The 8,801-nt window shown below is 38.9% G+C and overlaps 1 non-coding gene across 1 annotated transcript; it reads left to right on the top strand.

Moving 5' to 3' along the window:
- LOC141658098 (U1 spliceosomal RNA) lies at positions 1 to 160 on the top strand. The gene has a single exon (XR_012549005.1). It is a non-coding gene; the product is annotated as a U1 spliceosomal RNA (small nuclear RNA).
- Positions 161 to 8,801: the final 8,641 nt, after the last annotated feature.

The following is an 8,801-nucleotide window of genomic DNA, read 5'->3' as shown; positions in this document are numbered from 1 at the left end:
TCACTTACCTGGACGGGGTCAATGGGTGATCAATAAGGCTCATGGCCTGGGTTGGTGACTTCCATTGCACTTTGGAAGGGTGCCTGCCTAACGTCTCCTCGAGGGGAGCTCGTACGTCATAATTTGTTACAACGGGGGCCTGCGTTCGCGCGGCCCCTGTCCAATCAAAGTTGAACTTTTTTGTTTTAAGAAACTGCATTATTAATCCCCTTAACGATATTTAGTTTGTCAAACTAACCTATTTTTGATAAATATTGGTCCTCCATTTAACTATACTCTACCAATTCTGGGTTTAATTCTATTTTGGGCCTGTGATTTTATGAGCATCTCTTTTTCACGTTCGTAATTCTGGGTTTAATAAAAAAAATTCTTTTTTGGGCCTGTGAGTTTATGAGCATTTGTATGTTGGGCTTTTCGGTGGGATGGTTGGATCGGAGATGGTGGTCTCTTTATTAAATTATGCGGTCTTATTTTCCTTTAATCTCTTGCTTGGTTTTTCTATTATTCTCCTAATATAGGAGTCTTTGTTATAGTTATTCTTGGGTTACTTGTCGTGGTCTCTTTAGAGATAAGTCTAAGTCAAATAAAAGGTTTTGATAGGGTGATTATGGTGTTCTATTGGGTTCGTGTTGGTTTTACCCGAGAATGGTCTAAAGCGGTGCTTTTGGAGCAGAATTTGATTGACGGTCTCTCTTTGTTCCTTCTTGACTGCATACTGGATTTCTCGATCGGTTGGTCCCAGGGACGAAGCTCAGACCAAATTTTAGCCAGGGCCGAAATACTTTTAGGTTCACCAAGCGTATAAAATATCATAATAACTTTATATCCAGGCTTTAAATAAGCAATATTATTTCGTTTATATTAGGATAATAATCACACAATTTGTATCAATATTCATCAGTAACAATAAAATTATAATAATATGCAAATAATAAAAAAAAATAAAAAACTAAACCACTCAACCTAATAGTAATCTCATCAACAAAAAGCACATCCTCACTACTCCATTTTTATGCAATTGAAATTCTTATTATTCCCAACCTAATTTTTTATTTTGTAATTGGCCCTCTAAGATGAATTAGCAATCAATAAAAGAGTACTAATTTTGCTAATCTAGAAGTGAAAATTGATTAGACGAGAAATTACTGTTATAACAGAAGCAAGAAAGAACAAATAAAGAACAATAAAAGACAAACGCACAGATTTACGTGGTTCACTATCGGTGTGTTAGCTACGTCCACAGGGCAGAAGGGAGAGAGTTTTATTGATATGTGAGGAGTTTTTCAGATTACAGATTCAGATGGTATGATAAGCATAACTGCTAGGTAGAGGATTAGAGAGTTTATATAATACTCTCTAAACCTAATACAGAATGACCTAATAAAGGCGGTTAACAGAATCAAGGCACAAACCCAACAATTACCTTATTGGATCTCTAAAGTCCAAAGTTTCTATGGCAAATGAGCAAATCAGCAATGGAGACTATATTTTTATTTTTATTTTTCTAATTGTGGTTCTCTGTTTTTTTTTTTTTTTTTTTTTTACTATGACACAAGTTTTATGTCTCGAGTGCTTACATAATTTAAGAATATCAAATTTTTAATTATGATAATTATTTTGCAATTCTTTTGTTTACAAATTTAACATTCCTTTCCCTGATATGCAAGGAAGAAGAATATGGAGAAGATTAAGGATATTTTTCTTTTTTAATTTCCATTTATCTTTATGTATAAATATTTTATTCAAAGTCCGCCGGGGCCGCGGCCCGGCCGGCCATACCTGTGCTTCGCCTCTGGACTTGGTCCTATGATCAAAGGGGCCGATCTCTAAGGTGTAAGAGTTTTATCACCATCGATGGCAGACTTCATCGTCTTGCTTGTCACTGTCTTTCTACGCTCTTTTGGCAAGAGCGTAAGTACACCTTGTTTTTGTCTCTCTGCTGCTCGTATGTATCGACGGATTTGGAGGTCACACATGTTGTACAATCTCTCGGGGTCAATCTTCTGTCCGGTACTATCAGGCCTTCGTTGTTATAGTTTATATTAATGTTGTAGTTTTAATCTTAAATAATTTGTATGTAATCTCGGGCTTGGTAGAAATAGATATGGTGGTTGGGTTTTTTGTGGTACTTAGTTGAATAGCTTACTTTGTAATCACTGGGATATTGTAAGTTATTTTTTCTCTTACTGTCAAAAAACAAAATCTGCCAAGGGAACGAGCAACTACCGTGTTCTAAAAGAGAAGAGTAAGCTCCTATATTCTCTTTGAATTCATCATTTACAAGATGCCACAAGTGGCTTAATTGGTCAATTTCTTAGTGTTAAGCAAAAAGATGTGTTCATGAAGCCTTGCTATTAAGAAATTAAGACGGGGTGAATTTAGAATAAGACGGTTTTAAATTGTGAGACGATCTATTTCTATAAAAGAAAATTGTACATTTAGTTTAATCATATCATAAATAAAAAAAAGGGTTATTTGATAGTAATAATTCAAACTATGACCGACTTTCTCAGAATAATCCCAGCTATTGTTTAACCAAAACTAATCTGATTTTAGCCATCATTTATCTTCTATTGCTTCTGTCTTATCAATGACTTGTTATCGCCGGTTAATTGAAAACTTGTATAGGTTGTCTTTATTTTGTTATACCAATCTTCATCACTTTCCTTTTATCATATGTTAACATAAGTTTCCCCTTTTCTTCCTCCATTAATTTCCCAAGTTCTATCTTTATTTTCTTACTATCACTTCTTCATAGTCACCTTGTAAAGAGTGTCAGTACCAAATTCCAGTAATCGCAAGTTTCCCAGAAAGTCAAATCTGAAAATGATACAACCCAAAGTAGTGCTGCTGCAATTTGGAGCGTGGATAACATTGTTATTAAGAGGAAGTATCAGGCTGACAATGCAAAGGGTGAGGTCATAACAAATTCTGGTACACTAGTCATGAAATGAGGAAAAGGACAAACAAGGAAAATCTCCAACCATGTGCACCATTGGTGGAGAGCATCTTAATTTAGGATTTTACTATAATTAAATAATTGGTTGTAGTTATCTGTAGTGGAGTAGCCACCAAGTCATTCCTCTACTATATAAAGAGCATATGCATCTGTATTTCATCCATCCAGAAATTAATATAATCATTCTCTTCCTCCTCTATTCCTCTCTGTAGAATTCATAGCCTATCACTTGAAATACTAATGAACAGCTATATTATTATCAAGTGGTTATCAGAGCCTTCATCCTCTTCGACCTGTGCATTTTTCATTCATTCCAACATTAGAGAAAATCCAAAAAAATACAACCCTTTTTTCCTTCCTCGCTACAGAAAAACTCGACACACAAAAACATTAATTACAATTCCCAAAGTAATAACAAAAACCAGAACACATAAAACCATGACAATTGATGACAGTGACGACCATGGTACAGGCTCAACAGAGTATAAGGTCCTCCAAGAGCAGGTGGAGTTCCTAACAAACCAGCTGTCAACCTTGGCTCTTCGTTTGGATCAAAGGGCTGGTAATAGTCTCACTTCTCCTGTTAGATCCCCTACTATTGCATTTCCCACTTTTAATGGTGAAGATGTAGATAGTTGTATTTTTAGATGTGATCAATTTTTTTCTGTTGCTGATATTGCTGAGCTTAAAAAAGTGACTTATGCCTCTGTTCACTTGGAGTCCAGAGCTTTGGCCTGGCATCGGACCTATACAAAAAACAGTACATCTATTATACCATTGGGATTGTAGGAGTACAAACTTGCTATTAAGGCTAGATTTGGGGATCCATTTAAGGACCCTATGATTGAAATATTGGCTTTGAAACAGACTGATGATGTTAAAACCTACCATGACTCCTTTGATTTAATCCTCAGTAAATTAAACTTACCCCCAGCATATGCTTTGAGCTGTTTCATCTCAGGTTTAAAGGAGAATATAGCCAGCATGGTTAGGCTCCTTAAACCCAAGAGTGTACATGAGGCTTATGGTTTGGCCAAATTACAAGAGTCATCCTTACAACTCAACATCAAAACCACAAAATTTCATCCCACCCCTCCACCATCATCAAAACCACCATTACTTCCCCACCCGCCAAGAAATTTTACCAACAAATTCCAGAATAACCACAAACCCACCATGATTCCCCACACACCTAAATTCAAACCTGCCAACGCTGACATCGAGGCCAAAATAGCAAAGGGGCAATGGTTCTACTACGATGAAAAGTATACACCCCAACACATTTGTAAGAACAAGAAAAGGACCCTTTACTCCTTAGAACTGGAAGAAGAGGTGGAGGAACCTCCTTCAGTTGAAAGGGAGGAAGAACCAGTTTAGGGGGAGGGAGAAATTGCTCAGATCTCAGTTTATGCCTTGGCTGAGAAGGCTCACTGTCAAACAATGAGGGTACATGGGCAGATTGAAAGGAAAATACTGAGTTTGTTGGTTGATAGTGGCAGCTCCCGTAACTTTATTGATATAGGACTGGCTGCAAAGCTGGGAATGACCCTAACACCAATAGAGACATTCAATATTTCAGTGACCAATAGAGGTAAACTCACTTGTTCACACCAAGTGTCTCAACTAAACTGGAAAATCAGGGACATTAATTTTCAGGCTGACTTCTTTGCTATACCTCTGGGAGGGTGTGATGTAGTGCTAGGGGTTCAATGATTAGAAACCCTAGGACCAATAACCTGGGATTTCAAAAAATTAACAATGGAGTTTATGCATAACCAGAAGAGAGTGGTGTTAAGGGGGGTTAGCAAAGCACCATTAAGAGAACCCTCATTGAAATATATGGTTAAGGCAGTAGAGGAAGGAGGCCAACTTGCTATGGTCCTACCTGCTGATTGGGGCTTGGAGTTCTTTGCATTACATATGGTTGTACCAGAAGTGGAGCAGACTGATCTCCAATCTCTCTTAAATCATTACCCTGATGTTTTTAAGGAGCCCAAGGAGTTACCTCCCTTCAGAGAAGGTCATAACCACAAGATACCTCTCAAGATTGGAGCTGAGCCATTTAGTATAAGGCCATACAAGTACCCCATGCTGAAGAAGGATGTTATTGAGGGGATGACAAAAGAACTCTTGGATAATGGGGTAATCCAGCACAACACCAGTCTTTATGCATCACTTGTGGTGCTGGTGAAGAAGAAGGATGGTACGTGGCGCATGTGTGTAGATTACAGGGAATTAAACAAACAAACCATAAAAGACAAATTTCCAATTCCACTTATAGAAGAGCTCCTTGATGAACTCCATGGGTCAAGATATTTTTCCAAAATTGATTTAAGAGCTGGCTTCCACTAGATTCGAATGGCTCCAGAAGACATTTACAAGACAACCTTCAGAACACACCATGGGCACTTTAAGTATCTGGTTATGCCCTTTGGGTTAACCAACGCACCATCCACCTTTCAAGGACTCATGAACATGGTTTTTGGTCCATACTTAAGGAAATTTGCCTTGGTATTTTTTGATGATATCTTACTATACAGTAAAGGGTGGCCAAAACATTTGGCACACATTAATCTTACATTAGAGTTGATGAGGAAGAATCAACTCTTTGCTAAACCATCCAAATGCTGTTTTGGCACCACACAAGTGGAATACCTGGGGCATGTGATTTCTAGGGCTGGAGTAGCAACTGACCCAACAAAAATTGCAGCAGTTAGGGACTGGCCAACTCCTAACACAGTTAAGAAATTGAGAGGATTCCTTGGTTTGACAGGGTACTACAAGAGGTTCATTAAGGGGTATGGACCTATCAGCAAGCCTCTCACCAATCTGTTGAGGAAAAATGGGTTTGAGTGGTCTCCAGCAGCTGAAGAAGCTTTCAACACACTCAAAGAAGCTATGATCCCTGCTCCTGTCCTAGCCCTTCTAGACTTCAGTCACTCTTTTGTGGTGGAGACAGATGCCTCAGGAGAGGGTATTGGGGCAGTTTTGATGCAGGGCCATCATCCAATTGCTTTTATTAGCAAGGCATTATCACCTAGGCATCAGGCTATGCCAGTTTATGAACGAGCACTGCTAGCTATCATACATGCTGTATCTAAATGGAGTCAATACCTAACTAGAAGGCACTTCATTATCAAGGCTGATCACCAAAGCCTAAAGTATCTATTGGAGCAAAGAATCACTAACCCTCTACAACATAAGTGGCTAGCCAAGCTACTGGGGTTTGACTATGAAATAGATTACAAGAAGGGCAAGGAAAACATAGCTGCTGATGCTCTTTCTAGAATGCATAGTTCTGAGTTGAATGCACTGTACATCAGTTCACTCAGTACTGACCTGTATACCTCCTTACAGGAAGCTTGGAGCAATGACCCTCAGTTAATTAAGATAATTGAAGAATTAAAAGTTAATCCTAACTCTCACAAGGGGTACAGCTGGGCAGGGGAGCAATTAAAATGGAAAGGCAGACTGGTGGTAGGAAGATAAGGTGATATACCTCACAAGCTGCTCACCCTCATGCATGATACCTTACAAGCTGGGCATTCTGGTGTAGAGGCCACTTATCAAAGACTGAAGCAAAAATTTTTCTGGAAAGGGATGAAGCTTGACGTACAGAAATACATACAACAGTGCCAGGTGTGCCAGCAATGTAAACATGAGACGGTTCCATCCCCAGGGAAATTACAACCACTACCTATACCTGAGTCAGTTTGGACAGACATTAGTATGGACTTTGTGGAAGGCTTGCCAAAGTCCATGGGAATGAACTCTATTATGGTGGTGATTGATAGGCTGAGCAAATACGGGCACTTTGTACCTCTGAGTCATCCCTATACAGCTTCTGATGTGGCACAGGCCTTCTTTGACTACATCTACAAGTTACATGGAATGTCAGAGACTATAGTGTCTGACAGGGATTCAATTTTCCTGAGTAATTTTTGGCAAGAATTGTTTGTTGTGCATGGGTTGGCCTGAACCTCACCTCATCCTACCATCCCCAATCTGATGGGCAAACAGAAGTGTTAAACAGGGGCTTGGAGACCTATCTCAGGTGCTTTTGTAGTGAAACACCCCTGGACTGGTGTAAATACTTGTCTGCTGCCGAATACTGGTACAATACCACCTTCCACAGTGCCATTAAGTCCACTCCTTTTGAAGTTCTGTATGGGAAACCACCTCCTGTCCATCTACCTTACATGCCTGGTGTTAGTAAGGTAGATGCAGTAGATAGAGTTCTGGTTGATAGAGAAGAGACATTACAGTCCACTAAATTTAATCTAACTCGAGCTCAGAACAGAATGCAACAACAGGCTAACAAAAGAAGGACTGACAGAGAATTTGAAGTGGGTGATTATGTGTATCTGAAGCTACATCCTTACATGCAGAGCTCTGTCTATACAAGAACCAACCAGAAACTGGCAAAGAAGTATTATGGCCCTTACAAAGTCTTAGAGAGGATCGGGAAAGTGGCTTATAAGCTAGCTTTACCAGTAGGGTCCAAAATTCATCCTACCTTCCATGTATCCTTACTCAAAAGGCATTATGGTCCTAATATGGCAGCTGCACCTTACCCTGAGGAGCCCACTGTTACTGAACCAGAGGTTGTCCTAGCTAGGAAGACTGTTAAAAGGGGAAGAGTTAAGGCAACCAAGGTTCTCATCAAATGGAACACCTCCTCGATTGAAGATGCTACCTGGGAGTTTTTGTATGACCTGCAGAAAAAGTTTCCTAAATTTGATCCTTGGGGACAAGGATCCCTTGAAGGAGAGGGTATTGATACAACCCAAAGTAGTGCTGCTGGAATTTGGAGCGTGGATAACACTGTCATTAAGAGGAAGTATCAGGCTGACAATACAAAGGGTGAGGTCATAACAAATTCTGGTACACTAGTCATGAAATGAGGAAAAGGACAAATAAGGAAAACCTCCAAACATGTGCACCGTTGGTGGAGAGCATATTAATTTAGGATTTTACTATAATTAAATAATTGGTTGTAGTTATCTGTAGTGGAGTAGCCACCAAGTCATTCCTCTACTATATAAAGAGCATATGCATCTATATTTCATCCATCCAGAAATTAATATAATCATTCTCTTCCTCCTCTATTCCTCTCTGTAGAATTCATAGCCTATCACTTGAAATACTAGTGAACAGCTATATTGTTATCAGAAAACCCCTCCCCTTCAAACATAAAACACTCCAATCCATCTACTGCTTCATTAATGTTAATAGCGAATCAAAACGAGCCCTTCAAACATAAAACACTCCAATCCATCTACTGCTTCATTAATGTTAATAGTGAATCAAAACGAGATATAAAACATGTGTGGGATATTTGCATACTTGAATTTCAATGTTAATAGAGAAAGGCATTATATTTTAGAGGTTCTCTTTAATGGTTTATGCTGTCTCCGTCTCGAGTATCTCGTGGTTATGATTTCTCTGATATTTCCATTAATTCTTCTTCGTCTTCCGCTAGTCATGATAATCTTTACAAATTAATTTCACATCACAATCTTCAGCATCACCTTTATTTTTACAATCTTTATAATTCCAGATCTGCTCGTGTGTTGGTGTTTTATGGTGGTGGTTTTGTGGGTGGTTAATTGGTGGCTAAAAGCTGATTAAGCCTAGAGGCCTAGATGTAGAAAGTTTCCGTGTACTATGATCACCAAGATAATGAACTTTTGGATGACTTGTTAGTATGATAAAGACTGAATGAATTGCAACTGGTGTGGGATCAGATAGCGACAGAGCAAAAAGACGGAATTTGGAACGAGTGAGGAAGATTAATTGATAAGGGGAGAGCCTAGAAATCAATGCGTTAGATGGAGTCTGA

This window comes from Silene latifolia, chromosome 5, assembly GCF_048544455.1.
Source record: "Silene latifolia isolate original U9 population chromosome 5, ASM4854445v1, whole genome shotgun sequence".
NCBI classification, from domain to species: Eukaryota; Viridiplantae; Streptophyta; class Magnoliopsida; order Caryophyllales; family Caryophyllaceae; genus Silene; species Silene latifolia.
The sequence above is the reverse complement of the archived record's forward strand: the minus strand, read 5'-3'. Positions and strand labels throughout refer to the sequence as shown.